This window comes from Mustela erminea, chromosome 7 (assembly GCF_009829155.1).
Source record: "Mustela erminea isolate mMusErm1 chromosome 7, mMusErm1.Pri, whole genome shotgun sequence".
Taxonomy (NCBI): Eukaryota; Metazoa; Chordata; class Mammalia; order Carnivora; family Mustelidae; genus Mustela; species Mustela erminea.
In genome coordinates, this window is record NC_045620.1 from 23,583,758 (window position 1) to 23,599,006 (window position 15,249).

General features: G+C 40.2%; 1 protein-coding gene across 8 annotated transcripts in view; it reads left to right on the forward strand.

Annotated features, from left to right (window-relative positions):
* The first annotated feature begins 317 nt into the window (after nucleotides 1-317).
* The window catches only part of NCOA6 (nuclear receptor coactivator 6), a 106,541-nt gene continuing 91,609 nt past the window's right edge, over nucleotides 318-15,249 (forward strand). For all 8 annotated transcript variants that reach the window (XM_032350887.1, XM_032350891.1, XM_032350895.1 and 5 more), the window contains exon 1: nucleotides 318-537. The gene's annotated coding sequence lies outside the window, so the exon portion shown is untranslated. The remainder of the gene's footprint in view (nucleotides 538-15,249) is intronic.

The following is a 15,249-nucleotide window of genomic DNA, read 5'->3' on the forward strand; positions in this document are numbered from 1 at the left end:
ACTATGTGTCGGGCACTGTGCCAAGTGCTTTCCACGTCTTCCCTCATTTTGTCTCTGCAAACACTACTATTATCCCCATATTTCAGATACGTAAACTGAGGCTGCAGAGGGCTCCTATAGGGCCGTGCACTGACTCCGAAGAGGAGCCAAGAGCTCCTAATGATATTATAGCTCCGGAGACGGAGACCCTCCCAAAACCGACAGTAAGCTCTGCACCCAAATGAGCGGGCGCGCGCTCCGCCTCGCGCTCTCGGAGACGTTTGGCCACGTGATCAGGGCCCGCCCCCGCCCGCCCCGCCCCCTCCCGCGCTCCCACCCTCTCTCCCTCCCTCCCCCTCCCTCCCCGGCCCGGTCCGGCCCATCCCCCTCCCCACCGGCTCCCTGAGGCCCTGCCGGGTCGGGCTGCGGGCGGCCGGGCGACGGCCGGACTGACGGACGCACGCGAGGACTGACTGACGGACACACGGAGGGCGGCGGGCACGCACGGCCCGGGCCGCTGCTCCAAGGCCCGCCCGGGAGGGCTGGGGCCGCGCTCAGGTGAGGTGACGGCGACGCGGGCCCGTAAGGGGTGGGCCCGCCGGGCGTCTGGGGTCCCGGCCCCGCTGGCTCCGCGGGAAGGAGGCGCCGCCCGGGCTTGGCGCGGGAAAATGGCGCCGGCCGGCAGTGGAACACGGCTCCTGTGCGGGCCCGGCCCGGAGCCGCCCCGCCCGCCGCGCTCGTGTCCCCGTCGCCATGTTGGGGAGCGGGCCCCGGGCCTGCGGGCGGGGGTGCTAGAGGGAGCGGGGGCCGGCCGGGGTTAGGGAGGGTGCGAGACGCGGGGTCTGGGGCGCTGAGGGAGTGCAGGGCCGGCCGGGGTCTGCACAGGGTGGCGCTCCAGGCCCGAGGAACCGGCGGGAGCCGACCGTAGGGTTGTGGCCGGGGGTCGAGAAGGGACACTGAGTCCAAACGGAACTGGGGTCAGGGTCCGTGAGACTCGAGGCCAGGACTGGAGTTTGGTTAGGCTATTCGTGTTCAGGACCCCAGGGCAGTCAGGACCCAGAGGGCGTGGGGTCTAAGCTCTGGCTGTCAGAGCCGAGACAGTTCTTTGTGGAGGGTGGGGGGTGGGGGGGGAAGCTGTTGATTAGAAATATTAGAAATGGGGGCCCTTTGGATGCAGGCGCGAGTATCAGATTGGGCAGTTCTGAGTCGCGGCGCCGAATTGCAAAGCCTTATAATTCCACAGAGACTGAAGGCATATGTTCCCCTAGCGTATTCTACTCCCTATTGGGAAGAGCAACAGAAAATAGTAAGACTTTGATGAGAAAGTGGGAAAAGAGGGACCGAAGTTTGGGTGCCGGCGCTGGCCAACAAATGGGGTGTATGGACTGGAACTGGTTGGCAAGAAGAAAGAGCCTCCATCAACTTAGGGAGTTTGTGTGTATCTTTAAAAGGAGGGACCGGGCTGTTTGTGGGCGGTGACCCAAGGTGTCTTCCCAGGAAGGGGACAGCCCACTGTTTTAAGATCGGGGTCACCTGGGGAGGTCATCAGAAAGGCGTTTTGAAAGCCAGTAAGAATGTTGAAGAGAAATGAATGTGTAAAAACTACAAGAGTCTTAGAGATCATGTAACAATTTCACATCCTGTAGTGATTTTAGCTGAGACATAGAATGATAAAGATGACTCCTCAAGAGCTCACAAGTTCCTGGCCAAGGAGGTCCTCTGCCTCCTCATTCAACACACTGCCTTAGAGGAATTTGTTAGCTGTGAGAAAAGTGTTAAGGTGAGCTCTGCAGCGTATATCAATGAACTGTTAATCTCTTTTGTTTTGGTAATTGGTTTGTCAGAAAAACTGAAGGGGGATACCAAAAAAGTGCAGGTAACCAGCTATTTGATCATTTCCAGCCTCCCTCCATTTGTGCAAAGAAGTTATCTTCAGGACCCTCTTGACTTCTAACTTTCTAGAGTTGTAAGAGATGCTCCTTCTGTTTTAGGTGTTTACTGTACAGCAAGGGGACACAGAAAGCCAAAAAAGATAACTGTGAACAATGAATGGTACACACCCAGGATCTCTATCATGATCAAATTTCAGTTAAAAGTTTGATCAAGATAGGGAAGAGTTCGGGGCATCTGGGTGGCTCAGTGGGTTAAAACCTCTGCCTTCAGCTCGGGTCACCATCTCAGGGTCCTGGGAGGCTCTTTCCTCAGCAAGGAGCCTGTTTCTCCCTCCCCATCTGCCTGCTTGTGATCTCTCTCACTCTCTGTCAAATAAATAAATAAAATCTTAAAAAAAAAAAATAGGGAAGAGTGCAAAGTTCATATGGGTTATGGAAGAATTCTGAGGAAAACTATGCAAATCAGTCATGAAATGGTAGTTCGGGGCTCCCATAAAAGCAACAAGGACTTTCAACAAAAGGTTATAAAGATGCCCATAGCAAGTAAGATTTTCTGTGTATGTTTGATGCATGTATACCATACATGCGTATATAAGGCATCAAGATTCATTTGTTCTGGGATAATGCAGGAAGGCCTTTGTGCAGTGGGCCCCTCTGGCATCTGGTGAAGCTGCTCAGAAAAATAGTAACCCCTCTCAGAATAACATTTTTTAATTGAGTAAAACAAAATACCATGTTATAGAGAAAACCATTATATTGAAATACCGAAATACACAAATTATAAAATAGCAATATAGATACTTTATCAGTACATTAAGAAATCGGGTCTAGTGATGGGTCTGACAATTACAGTTTTAAACACATGAACATAAGTAAGACTTTTAGATATCAGTAACAACTGTAGTATGATATAAAGATATCTGTGATAACTGTGACAGTCACAGATAACCACCGATACTAGAGTGGTTTGTTGCCTATAACTCATATTTGAAGAAAATGGTAACTTTCAGTTAGAGGTTAGTGAATATAAAGAGATAGTTTTGTTCTGCTTTTTTCCTATCCAAGTCCATAGACCCCTCTGAATTCTGTCTGTGGATTTCCATCTGTGAACCCCAGGTTAAGAAACCCTACTTCTACCACCAAGCATGTCTTCCATTCAGCGGATATTTACTGTACGCTAAGATATGTCAAGCATTATGCTGGGCTGTGAGGATTCAAAGTTCTTTAAGACAGGGTCTTTTCACGTTAGATATTCAGTCTCATGAGAGAAATGAGCATATTAACAGTGATAGTTCAGGATGAATACCAAAGCAGTATCAAAGGTTGAAAAAACACAGAAGTGGGCACAACTCAGTTCTAGGAGTCAGGGAAGGTTTCGTGAAAGGGTGATACTTGAGACATGTCCTGAAAGGTGGAGGAGTTTGCCAATTGGAGAGTTGGAAAAAAGAGCTTTACAGGTAAAGTTATGCATTTCAGGAGATACAGTTGAATGTGGCGGGAGCATAATATGTGTGCAGAAAAAGTGATCAGGGATGAGATGGAACTGTTGTTCAGAACCTGGCTGAGAAGGACTTTGCTAGACAGAATCTTTAGCTGATAGGGAGGCATTCATGCTGTCCAAGGAAGAAGAGTGTATGATTTGCTTTAAATTTTAGGAAATAAATGGATGTTCTTTGAATGGAGGGTGGACTGGAGAGCAGGGAAGGAGTAATGAAGGCCTAGTCAAGACAGAGGCTGTGAGCCTTGAACAAAATTAGAATTTTCAGGTGCTGATAATTAACATTGCACATGGTAAGAGAAAAAGAATATTTTAAATTATTGATTTGGGATGGTGGCTGTCAAAGAGGTTATAAAAAGGGTGAAAGGAAAATGAAGTGATAATTGTCACAAATCAGGGAGAAGTTTTTTGGGTTAGAGTAGTAGACTTGGAAACCATTGCAAAGCTGTCAAGCATGGTGTAGTTTTCACTTAAGGAAATCAGAGGTAAGTGTCAGCAGATATAAAAACCAGGGAAAGGGGTGCCTGGTTGGCTCACTAGATTAAGAGATTAAACATCTGTCTTTGGCTCAGGTCATGATCTCAGGGTCCTGGGATCGTGCCCCACGTCAGCTCCCTGCTCAGTGGGAGTCTGCTTCTCTCTCTCCCCCTGCTCACTCTCACTTACTCTCTCTCTCTCTCAAATAAATAAAATGTTTTAAAAAAGAAAATTTCCAATTAAAAAAATAAAAAGCAGGGGAAGTAGGGAATGTAGAAAAATTATAGCTGTCTGTTTCGGAGGTCAGCAAACTCTGGGCCATGTCAAATTTGGCCCACCACCTATTCAGGTAAAAAAAGTTTTATTGCAACATAGGCACAGTTACTTATTTACGTACTGTCTTTAGCTGCTTTCACACCACCAATGGCAGAGTTGAGTAGTTTTAGAGAGAAGATATACAGTTCACAAAGCTGAAAATATTTATTCTCTGGCCCTTTACTAAAGATGCTTGCCAATCTGATCAATGTCTGGGGATTAGATGTTTAGCTTCTGGTTTGCCATCTAGTTCCTATAAAATGGAGAATAAGCATCTTGGCTTTGTCCTTCTGGCTGAGTCCTCCATGCTCTGTGTATCTGCAGTATGATATAGAGCCCTGAATATTTTATATTGGTCAGCGATGCCAGGGTCTGTTCTGGGGTCTGCTGTGTGGCAGCTGTGGTAGTGACAGGTTTTTGCAGCTTAGACCATCCTGGGGCTTTTTTTTTTTTTTTTTGGCCATTTTTCTGTTGAGTTGTCTTTTTCAAAAGATGTCTTTATGTTTTCTCATTTGTAATCCTTTGTTGATTATGTGTATTATAGATATAATTTCCAGGTTGTTAATCTTTTAAATCACTTTTTCTCTTACTAAAAGAAGTTGTGAATTTTAACATAGTCAAATCTATCAATCTTTTCCTCCCCCAAGATTTTGCAGTTATTCTTTATCTTCTTGAATCTCTACTGTTCTGCCTTCGATGTTTAGATCTCTAATTACTATGTCATGTGAGGTATGGTCCAGTTTCATTTTTTGTGTGTGTATAACCAATTATCCCAGCACCATTTATTGAATGGCACTTTGTTTTCAAATTATGTGCTCTTTTGGTGGAGGCTGACTAGGGTCCTAATTCTAGCTTTGCTGCTTGCTAATTATGTGACCTTGGACAATTGTGGAACCTCTTTGTGGCTCAGGTTCCTTGGCTTTTATTTTATGTATGTATGTATAAATATATGTATTACGTACCTGTGTATGTATATATGTAGTTAGCTCACCAGCCAGCCCAACACGGGACTTGAACTCACCACTGCAAGATCAAGAGTCGCATGCTCTACCTACTTAGACAGCCAGATGTCCCAGGTTTCCTCAGCTTTTAAAATAAGGATAATAGGGGACGCCTGGGTGGCTCAGTTGGTTAAGCAGCTGCCTTCCGCTCGGGTCATGATCCCAGCGTCCTGGGATCGAGTCCCACATCGGGCTCCTTGCTCAGCAGGGAGCCTGCTTCTCCCTCTGCCTCTGCCTGCCATTCTGTCTGCCTGTGTTCCCTCACTCTCCCTCTCTCTCTGATAAATAAATAAAATCTTAAAAAAAAATAAAATAAGGATAATACTATTTATCTCATAGAGTTGTGAGGAATAGGTGAGTTAATTCATGTAACGTGTCGAGCAGTGTGGCACCTAGGAGTTGCTGAATGCTGTTAGCTTATAGTTAGCACTGTTGTTCATTTCCGATATCCAGCACCTGGCATAGTGTAGGGGCTCGACATACTCAACACAATTGTCTGTTTAATTTGGTTTTCAGATCAAAACAGAATGGTTGTGAGAGGTAAACTGAGTGTTACAGGAGGTGCTTCCAGTTTCTGCAGTTTTAGCTGCCGCTTCAGACTTTCTGCTGGGATGGAACTCCTCTTACCCCATCACTTCTTTTGCAGAGAACTTCTGTAACAGAGGCTGCAAACCAGCAGTCTGTGGTTGGATTTAACCTGCAGACATGTTTTGTTTGGCTCAAATGTCCACAGATTTCTGACTTACCTTGAAAATTTGGAAGATCTATCAACACCAAACTCATATTCTCTCATAGCAACAGAGTAAAAGCTAAAGCTTTAGGTATGATGGGTGTTTGTTTCCTAATGCTCTGAGGTCCTCATTACTTTCTTGTTTTGCTCATTTACTTTTATTACTCTGTAGGCATTTCATTTTCTTGTTCTTACTTCACTGAGGTTTTAAATATTCTCTCTTCCAACCCAATAAATGATATGTTAGGATAAGGGTCAGATTGGCAGAAATTGGCAGATGAGTTTGTGGGCAAGTAAAAACCAAAGGCTATTTCTAAGGATGAGTCATTCTTTATCATAATGAATAAAATGATGATTGAAATTAAAAGATGAGATGAAATTCATTTCAAATCACTGAATATTTAGGCATCCCATCTATGTGCTGGGTACATTAGAAATTACCATGGTGGTGGTAGAAAAGAAAACTAGCTGGCCAGCTTTATGAAACATTTCAGAAGAGATCTTTTTAATTGTGATGTGGAGCTGTTTTCCAAGAGAATGGTTGGATGAGAGGAAGGAAAAACAGGAATTCATTCATTTACGATACATTTATTGAGCCCTACCATGTGCATTAGGCTAGAACTCCCCAGGATACAAAGATGATTCTAGTTAAAGTGTCGTGTGGGATAGAGGTAATGTGTTATGGAGCTGGAATATCAGAGAATGGTACCTGAAAGAGGTGGCCTTTAGTGGAGCTGCCAAGAATGGTGTAGAGATGTGTATTTAGGAAATAGTAAAAAGAGTCCAGTTTGGCTGCTGAACAGGATTTTTACAGGGCTGTGGTTGGAGGTCAGGCTAGAAATGGAGATTGAACAACAGTAGCAATAATGATAGTAGTAGCTCACATTTTTTGCATGTTTACTATTTGCCGGATAACTTCCCAAGCATTTTTTTTTTTTACTTCTTTAATTATTTGACACAAAAATAGCTAGTGAGGGAACACAAGCAAGGGGAGTAGTAGAAGGAGAAGCAGGCTTCTTGCTTTCCCCTTTCCAAGCATTTAATTAGTATTTCTTTTAGTCCTTACAACAACCCTTTGAGATAGGGCACTAGGGCACTAATTTTTATACCTTTTTACAGATAAACTGAGGAAAAGAGCTAACATTTGCTGGGGAAAGAATTTGAGTCCATGCAGTCTAATTCCAAGGCCTGTGTTAGTCTCTGTATGCTATACAAGTGAATAAGGGAAGGCTTTGAATCCTTTTCAGTTCCAGGCTGGGAAGTTTAGATTTGATCGACTAAGTAATGGGAGTCATCAAAAGTTTTTAGCCATACAGTGACATAATGAGATCTGTACCTAAGAAAGTAAGCCTGCTAGTGAACGTAGGAACAGCATGAGTAGAAAGAAGAAATGTGGAACTAGTTTACTCTTTTCCTCCTCGCTAGATTTAGTGCTCCTTCAGAACTGACCCTGTGTCTGTTTGTCCCTCTCTTCCTTCACCTCCATTATCTACCTGTTGTGTTGTCTGGCACATTTATTTTAAAAAATGTAATCTTTTTCTACATCACTTTATTCTAAAAAGGACTTGAAGTGGCTGCCTAGGAGCTCAGTATTTGCTAATCATCAATAATCATTAATAAATCATTATTAAATAAGTCATTAGTAATCATTAATAAATGACTAGAGATATAGGTAGATGTGTACATTAGGGGAGTATTGTGGCTTTGTTGGAGGGAGTAACATAGCCCTAGAATTTGGTGAAATGAAGGGGAAATGAAGATATGATGGTCAAAGTATATAAACTTGCAGTTGTAAGATGAGTAACTTCTGGGGGTCTGGAGTACAGGATAGTGACTATAGTTAACAGTAATGTATTAAAGACTAGAAAGTTGCTGAAAGAGTAAATTAGATATTAAATGTTCTTGCTACACACCCAAAAAGAAAAAAAAGTAATTATATGAAGTGATGGATGTGTTAACTAAATTTATTGTGGTAATTTTGCAGTGTATATGTGTATCTGTCTCATTGTACATTTTAAACTAACACAATGCTGCATGTTGATTATATCTCAATACAGCCAGAGGAAAAAAATCTTTGTCACTAATAATATTAATGATCACCAAATTCAGAGGGCATTCATACTTTAAATAGATATGTAAGTTTGTATTTAACATTAACCAACTACAGCCATCACCCCTGCCCCCTCCCAATCCAACACACACAGAAAGGCAACAAAAGCTTCCATTAGCTGGCACTTTTACCAGTATTGAACCTGTTGGATATGAGTTCTATAATACCATTATGTATATTTTCTAAAGACCAGACAGCAGCAGTTTCTCACAGGAGGAAATAGTTGCAGATTTGTGAATCAGATCCTGTTTTGGATTTTACAGAAGGAAATTGTTCATTAGATGAAGTCTCTTGTAATTTTAAATATTATGTGAAAGTAAGACTGTGTCCCTACTATAAAATACAGACTTAAAAAGTTCAAACACGGGGGCGCCTGGGTGGCTCAGTGGGTTAAGCCACTGCCTTCGGCTCAGGTCATGATCTCAGGATCCTGGGATCGAGTCCCGCATCGGGCTCTCTGCTCAGCAGGGAGCCTGCTTCCTCCTCTCTCTCTCTGTCTGCCTCTCTGCCTACTTGTAATCTGTCTCTGTCGAATAAATAAATAAAATCTTTAAAAAAAAAAATTAAAAAAAAAAAAAAAAAGTTCAAACACGGGGCTCCTGGGTGGCTCAGTCGGTTAAGTGTCTGCCTTCGGCTCAGGTCATGATCCGGGGATCCTGGGATCGAGTCCCACAAGGGGCTCCCTCTTCAGTGGGGAGCCTGCGTCCCCCTCTCCCTCTGCCTGCCTCTCTGCCTACTTGTACTCTTTCTCCCTCTTTCAAATAAATAAATAAAATCTTTAAAAAAAAAAAAGTTCAAACACTTGGAGAAATCAAAGACATTGTGGTTAACCACCAAATGCTAGTATAGGTGAGAAGATTTTAGGTAAACCAGCATCTGACTAGGCTTAGTAAGAGACCAATCAATAGACCCAAATAATGGATTTGTTAAATAAATATTCTTTCCCATTGTGGATATTAAGTATAATATAAGCAGTATGTGCACCTACATGTATGCACATATCTGTGTGAAATACATTGGTATAGCTGGTATAAGTCTGAATCTAGGAATGCTTCCTAAAAAGAATGAGCCTTCAGCTGAGTTCTTTTAGATTGTGTTCAACTCTTTAGTATGTGTGGAGATGACTTATTCAGAGGCATTGCAATCAGAATAATTAAGTGTGAAGGAAAATGTGATTATGATAGTATATATTGACTGCCTACCAGTGTTGAGGGGTATATCCAGTTGGTGAGTAATTAATTTCTGCCTTCTAGGAAACTAATTCATCTGGGAAAGTGGTAGGAACATAAATGAAAAGGGGGGTGGGGGAGCATAAATGTTTTAAATGCACTGTAAATGCAATGGAAATTAAAGAGAGAGAGTTCTACTACCAGTTGGAGGATCAGGGGAGGCTTCATGGAAATGCTGGTATATTTCCTAGGGCTGCTATAATAAACTACCACAAGCTGGGTGACTTAAAACAACAAAAATTATTCTCTTACAGTTATTGACACTGGAACCTGAATTCAGGGTGTCAGCAGGGCCATGTTCTCTCTGAGACTTAGGGTAGACTCCTTCCTTGCCTCTTCCTAGTTTCCATCAGTTCTTGATGTTTCTTTTCTTCTTTTTTTAAGATTTTCACTTATTTATTTGAGAGAGAGAGAGAGAGAATGAGCAGGGCAAGGGGCAGAGGGACAAGCGGACTCCCTGCTATGTGGGAGCATTATGTGAAGATGAAGCCAGAGTAGTTTGTTGGGGCCCTAGATGCCAGAGCTAGGACATTCAAATGTTGCTGAGTGGGTAGTATGTGGGAACAGGATGGTACTGCAAAATTTTGAAATAAGGTGGGTAACTGATTCAAGCTTTGGATAGCTAATTCAAGCTTTAAGGAGGTTCTCTAACCTAGTGATCATGGCTAAGTAGACACCCCGAAGAAAAACAGATGGTTGTTGATTTCACACACTGAGCCTCCCTCGTTTGCCAATGCCAATTATGCCCGTAACTTTTCACCAGGACAGTCAGGGAATCCAACTTATGTAAAAAGCAGCACTTGGAAAAACACCACAACAACAAACTTTGAGGGTTCTTTAGCCTCTTGGTCTGTCATCCATGGACATTGAAATACATCAGTTTTTAAGGATCTCTATTCAGAAGCCTCTCCATGGATTTCAGTATTAATAGTCATGTTGCTCTACATTTTTTTTTCAATTTTTTCTTCAAAATCACCTCTTTTCCATCCTTTTTTTATCTCTTGATTTTTCTCAGAACGCTCTTCAGTCTTTCCGTATCTTTTCTAAACATCTGACTAATCGAAAGAATTGAGAAAGATTGTGTACTGTCCAAGCCAATGCTACACTTTTTTTCTATGTCCTTAAAAATATATATATATTTTTTAATTTTACATAGTCTCCATGTCTAGTATGGGGCTTGAGCTCCCAGCCCTGAGATCAAAAACTGCATGCTCCACCAACTAAACCAGCCAGGTGCCCCTTTTCTTTGTCCTTTTAGTAATAGTTATGTTGACTTTTTGTCCACAATAGGACTTTATTCAAATTTTGAATGCCCATTCAAACTGTGGTCAACAGCAGAGCTCAGGTGCTTTTTCTTATTTGTCTCTAGGCAGTTCTTCCTGATTGTGTATTTGCATTGTTCATATATTCTCTAAGAACTTGTGTCCTCGTGAAATTTTTAAAATTGTGTTTAAATATTACAAAAAACTTTCTAGTCATTAGCATATGGATACAGTCTTTACAATTTTTTTTTTTAAAGATTTTATTTATTAATTTGACAGAGAGAAATCACAAGTAGACGGAGAGGCAGCCAGAGAGAGAGAGAGAGGGAAGCAGGCGCTCTGCTGAGCAGAGAGCCCGATGCGGGACTCGATCCCAGGACTCTGAGATCATGACCTGAGCCGAAGGCAGCGGCTTAACCCACTGAGCCACCCAGGCGCCCCCAGTCTTTACAAGTTTAATTCATAGTTTTTTAAAATAGTTTTTTCGTTTGGCAATATATTGAGGTACTTTTCCACATGTTTATATACTTACTTTTATTGGATACACAATAACCAAAGTTTATTCTCTGTTTATTTGGCATTTGGGTGATTTCCATTTTGTTTTTATTTTTGGTTTGCAATTCTCAATTATACTGCTGTAACATGTTATTATAAAGGTTTTTTCCCTCAATTTTTTTCTTTGAATACAGTCTCTAAAATGATACAGTTTGGTTTGAGGATAATCACTTTTTAGCTATCTTGTCAGCTTATTCTTTAGAATAACTAGCAGTTTATATTGCCACTGCCACTAGTTATTATTGGATTTTTTATATTTTTTCTTCCGGTATAATATGTGGATTTTTAAAATATTTTAAATATTTTATTATGAAAAATTTCAAATATACAAAACAACCCTGAAACTGTAGAATAAACTCCCTTCTACCCACCAGTTATATTTAATGTATAGTCATATGCTTAACAAAATACTTATTATGTTAAACCTTTTAAAAATAAAGACATCATGAAACTATGCCTTTAAACATTTTAGCATGAATCTCTTTCAAATACGTTCTTCCGCATAATCACAGTACTGTTGTCACACCTAGCAAATTATCAGTAATTCCTTGATATTATCTAACATTAAGTCTGTATTTAAGTTTCCCTCACTGTCTCCAAAATGACTTATAGCTGACTTATTCAAGTGGAATCAAATTTAAGGACCATGCATTGCATTTGCATGTTATTATTTATGTAGTTGTAGTCTTTTTATTTTTTTATTTTTTTTTTTATTTATTTATTTATTTGACAGAGAGAAATCACAAGTAGATGGAGAGGCAGGCAGAGAGAGAGAGAGAGGGAAGCAGGCTCCCTGCCGAGCAGAGAGCCCGATGCGGGACTCGATCCCAGGACCCTGAGATCATGACCTGAGCCGAAGGCAGCGGCTTAACCCACTGAGCCACCCAGGCGCCCCAGTTGTAGTCTTTTTAAAACCTGGAACAGTTCTCTGTCCTTGTCTGCTTTCTTACCTTCTAAAATTCTTTTCATGGGCATTGATTTGTTGAGACCAGAGCAGTTTTAATTTCCTACATTGTGGATTTATCTGATATTTTCTTAGTGATATTTATTCCTTTATTACTTATATCTGCCTAAACTGGAAGGTTCAAAGACTAGATTAGATACTAGCTGAACATTTTGGCAAAAATACTTAAATATTCTTCACATTACCTCATATCACAGGTACACAGATGTTTAGTTGTCCCACTATTGATGTTAACTTTGATCACAGGTTTAAGGTTGTGACTTCCAGATCTATTGTGAAGTTACACTTTTTTCTTCTCTGACTAGCAAATATATTTTTTACTTTTATTAAGATGAGTATTTTTAAAATCTTCTTTGAGCTAGTTTTTCATATAATTTGACCATTTGTTCAGTGTAGATTTGGTATTTTCCTTTTTGCATAGTGTGTTTAAAAATTTTATTTAGTGTAACAGTGAGTTTTTATAATAGATAAATTTCAAGTTTCAAAATATAGCTGAAATCCAATATAATTTAACCAAAAAAGATACAGATTGTAAATATATAATAGGGGACATTCTTTTGATGAGATTTTGTAATGAGACATGTTTCCTTTTTTAAAAAACATTCTAGGGGCGCCTGGGTGGCTCAGTGGGTTAAAGCCTCTGCCTTCAGCTCAGGTCATGACCCCAGGGTCCTGGGATCTAGCCCCGCATCAGGTTCTCTGCTCAGCAGGGAGCCTGCTTCCCTTCCTCTCTCTCTGCCTGCCTCTGCTTACTTGTGATCTCTGTCAAATAAATAAATAAAACCTTAAAAAATAAAATAAAAAATAAAAAACATTCTAAGTAGAGAAACCTAAAAAACATAAGGCTCTTGTATCAACAGTTTCATTTTTTTTTTTGAAACGGCGATAGATCTCAAATTCATAAAAAGTTGGATTTACATTTGTTTTACATACCCACCCAAAAAGCACCCAGAATGTATTTTATTTCTTCTTCTTTGAGTGTTTCATTTGGTTGCTTTTATATACCCATTTTTTAAAGAAAGATTTTTACTTATTTATTTGACAAACAGAGATCACAAGTAGGCAGAGAGGCAGGCAGAGAGAGATTGATTTGGGGCTTGATCCCAGGACCCTGGGATCATGACCCGAGCTGAAGGCAGAGGCTTTAACCCACTGAGCCACCCAGGTGCCCCTATATACCCATTTTAAAAATCAATTTTAAATAATTCCTTTTTCTGTCATTCCTGTTACAGATTTTTTTTTTCTTATTCCATTTCTTTTCTGTTATCAATTAAGTAGGATTTTCCTTCCAAACCACAAAAGCAAGATAGGCATATTAAAACTATTTGAGTATCATCTGAAGTACATGAAGAAGCCAATTCTCTCCTCTTCTCCAGTTCCTGTCTTCCAACCTACCTAAGTATAATAGCCTAGAGTGGTTCTTTCATATTTTTCTCTATAGTCTTAGAAGTAAATTACATAACTGATTCATTTTTCTCTCTTACAAGATTATCATGATGCCATACACATTATTCTACAAATTCTGGGTTTTTACTTTATAGAATATACATTTCATTCTGTGTCATTAAACAGATATCTAATTTATTTTTTTCTAGCTACATAATGTTTCATTTATGTAGGTTTCTTTTTTTTTTTTTTAAAGATTTTATTTATTTGAGAGAGAGAGAGTGAGAGAGAGCATGAGAAGGGAGAAGGTCAGAGGGAGAAGCAGGCTCCCTGCGGAGCTGGGAGCCGGTTGCATGACTCTATCCTGAACTCTGGGATCATGACCTGAGCTGAAGGCAGTGGCTTAAGCAACTGAGCCACTCAGGTGCCCCAATTTATGTAGGTTTCTGAAGGAGCATCAAGTTTTTTCTAATTTTATTTTCCCCATCACAAACAGTGGATATCCTTGTACATATATCTTTAAGAAATGGAGTTTTAACTTCTGTAGGATAAATCCCCAAATACGGGGTAGTAAGCTTATAATGTAAGTATTATGAACTTCCAGGTTATTTTCCAAAAGGTTGCAGTTCTTATTCCCACTTGCAGTGGATAATAGTTACCTTTTTAGTTTTTGCCAATCAGCTGAGAAGAGTTTTCTTATTTTTATTTTCATTTCCCAGACCATTAATAAGTTGTATACATTCACTGGACATTTGTATTCCCTATTCTGCAGATTGCCTTTACCAATTCTTTACTTATTTTTCTCTTGGGGTGTTAATTTTTTACTCTTTAATCAACTTGCAGGTGTTTTTTTGTATTTAGAATATTAATCCCTTTTTTGTCATATGGAACAAATATATTATTCCGAAAGTCTATCATATGGCTTTTGACTTTGCGGTTTCTTATGACATAAGACTATTTTGATTTTTACATTATCATGTCTGTCAGTCTTTATTACTTCTGGGTTCATGTCTTGCTCATCATCACCCCACTAATGAATTCTTATTTTATTTCTGTATTTTTGTTTTATTGTTACTAATTTTTTACCTTAATTTTGTTTTTCTCTTTTTTGCAGTTTGGGCAGATTTATTTCTTTGTGGGTTTTTTTTGTTTTTGTTTTTTGTTTTTAGTATAAATAAACGGTTTATCTTGCCATTGAATTTCCTCTTCTGATCAAAATATTCTTTTTATTGTTTGGCAATAAGCACAGTATAGATTTAAATCTCTTTTGAACTTTGAAGAAATACTTTTTAAATTGTTCCAAGTCATTTTGAATCCTGTATCTTTGTTTGAAAGTATTAGCAATAGTGTATTCACCTACTACAGTCTGCCTACAGGTTTCCTAAGTGGACTTATCTGATTCATCAATAATGATGAAATGGTAGCTATAGGATTTAAAAGATGATCTTAGGACTTCAGTGTTTGATTTAAAAAGTGACAGTTTTAGGGGTGCCTGGGTGGCTCAGTGGGTTAGGCCGCTGCCTTCAGCTCAGGTCATGATCTCAGGGTCCTGGGATCGAGTCCCGCATCGGGCTATCTGCTCAGCAGGGAGCCTGCTTCCCTCTCTCTCTCTGCCTGCCTCTCCATCTACTTGTGATTTCTCTCTGTCAAATAAATAAAATATTTTTTAAAAAATAAAAAATAAAAAGTGACAATTTTAAGAGCATAAAGCAAAAAAAGAAAAGAGAGAAAGAAAAGCCTGATAACGCTGTCATTGTGAATATAAGACAATGGAGAAGAAGAAACACTGGTAAACTCTTAGAATGATGGCCTAGGGACTGCTGTAACTTAGAGCCCAGGTCTCATGATTTA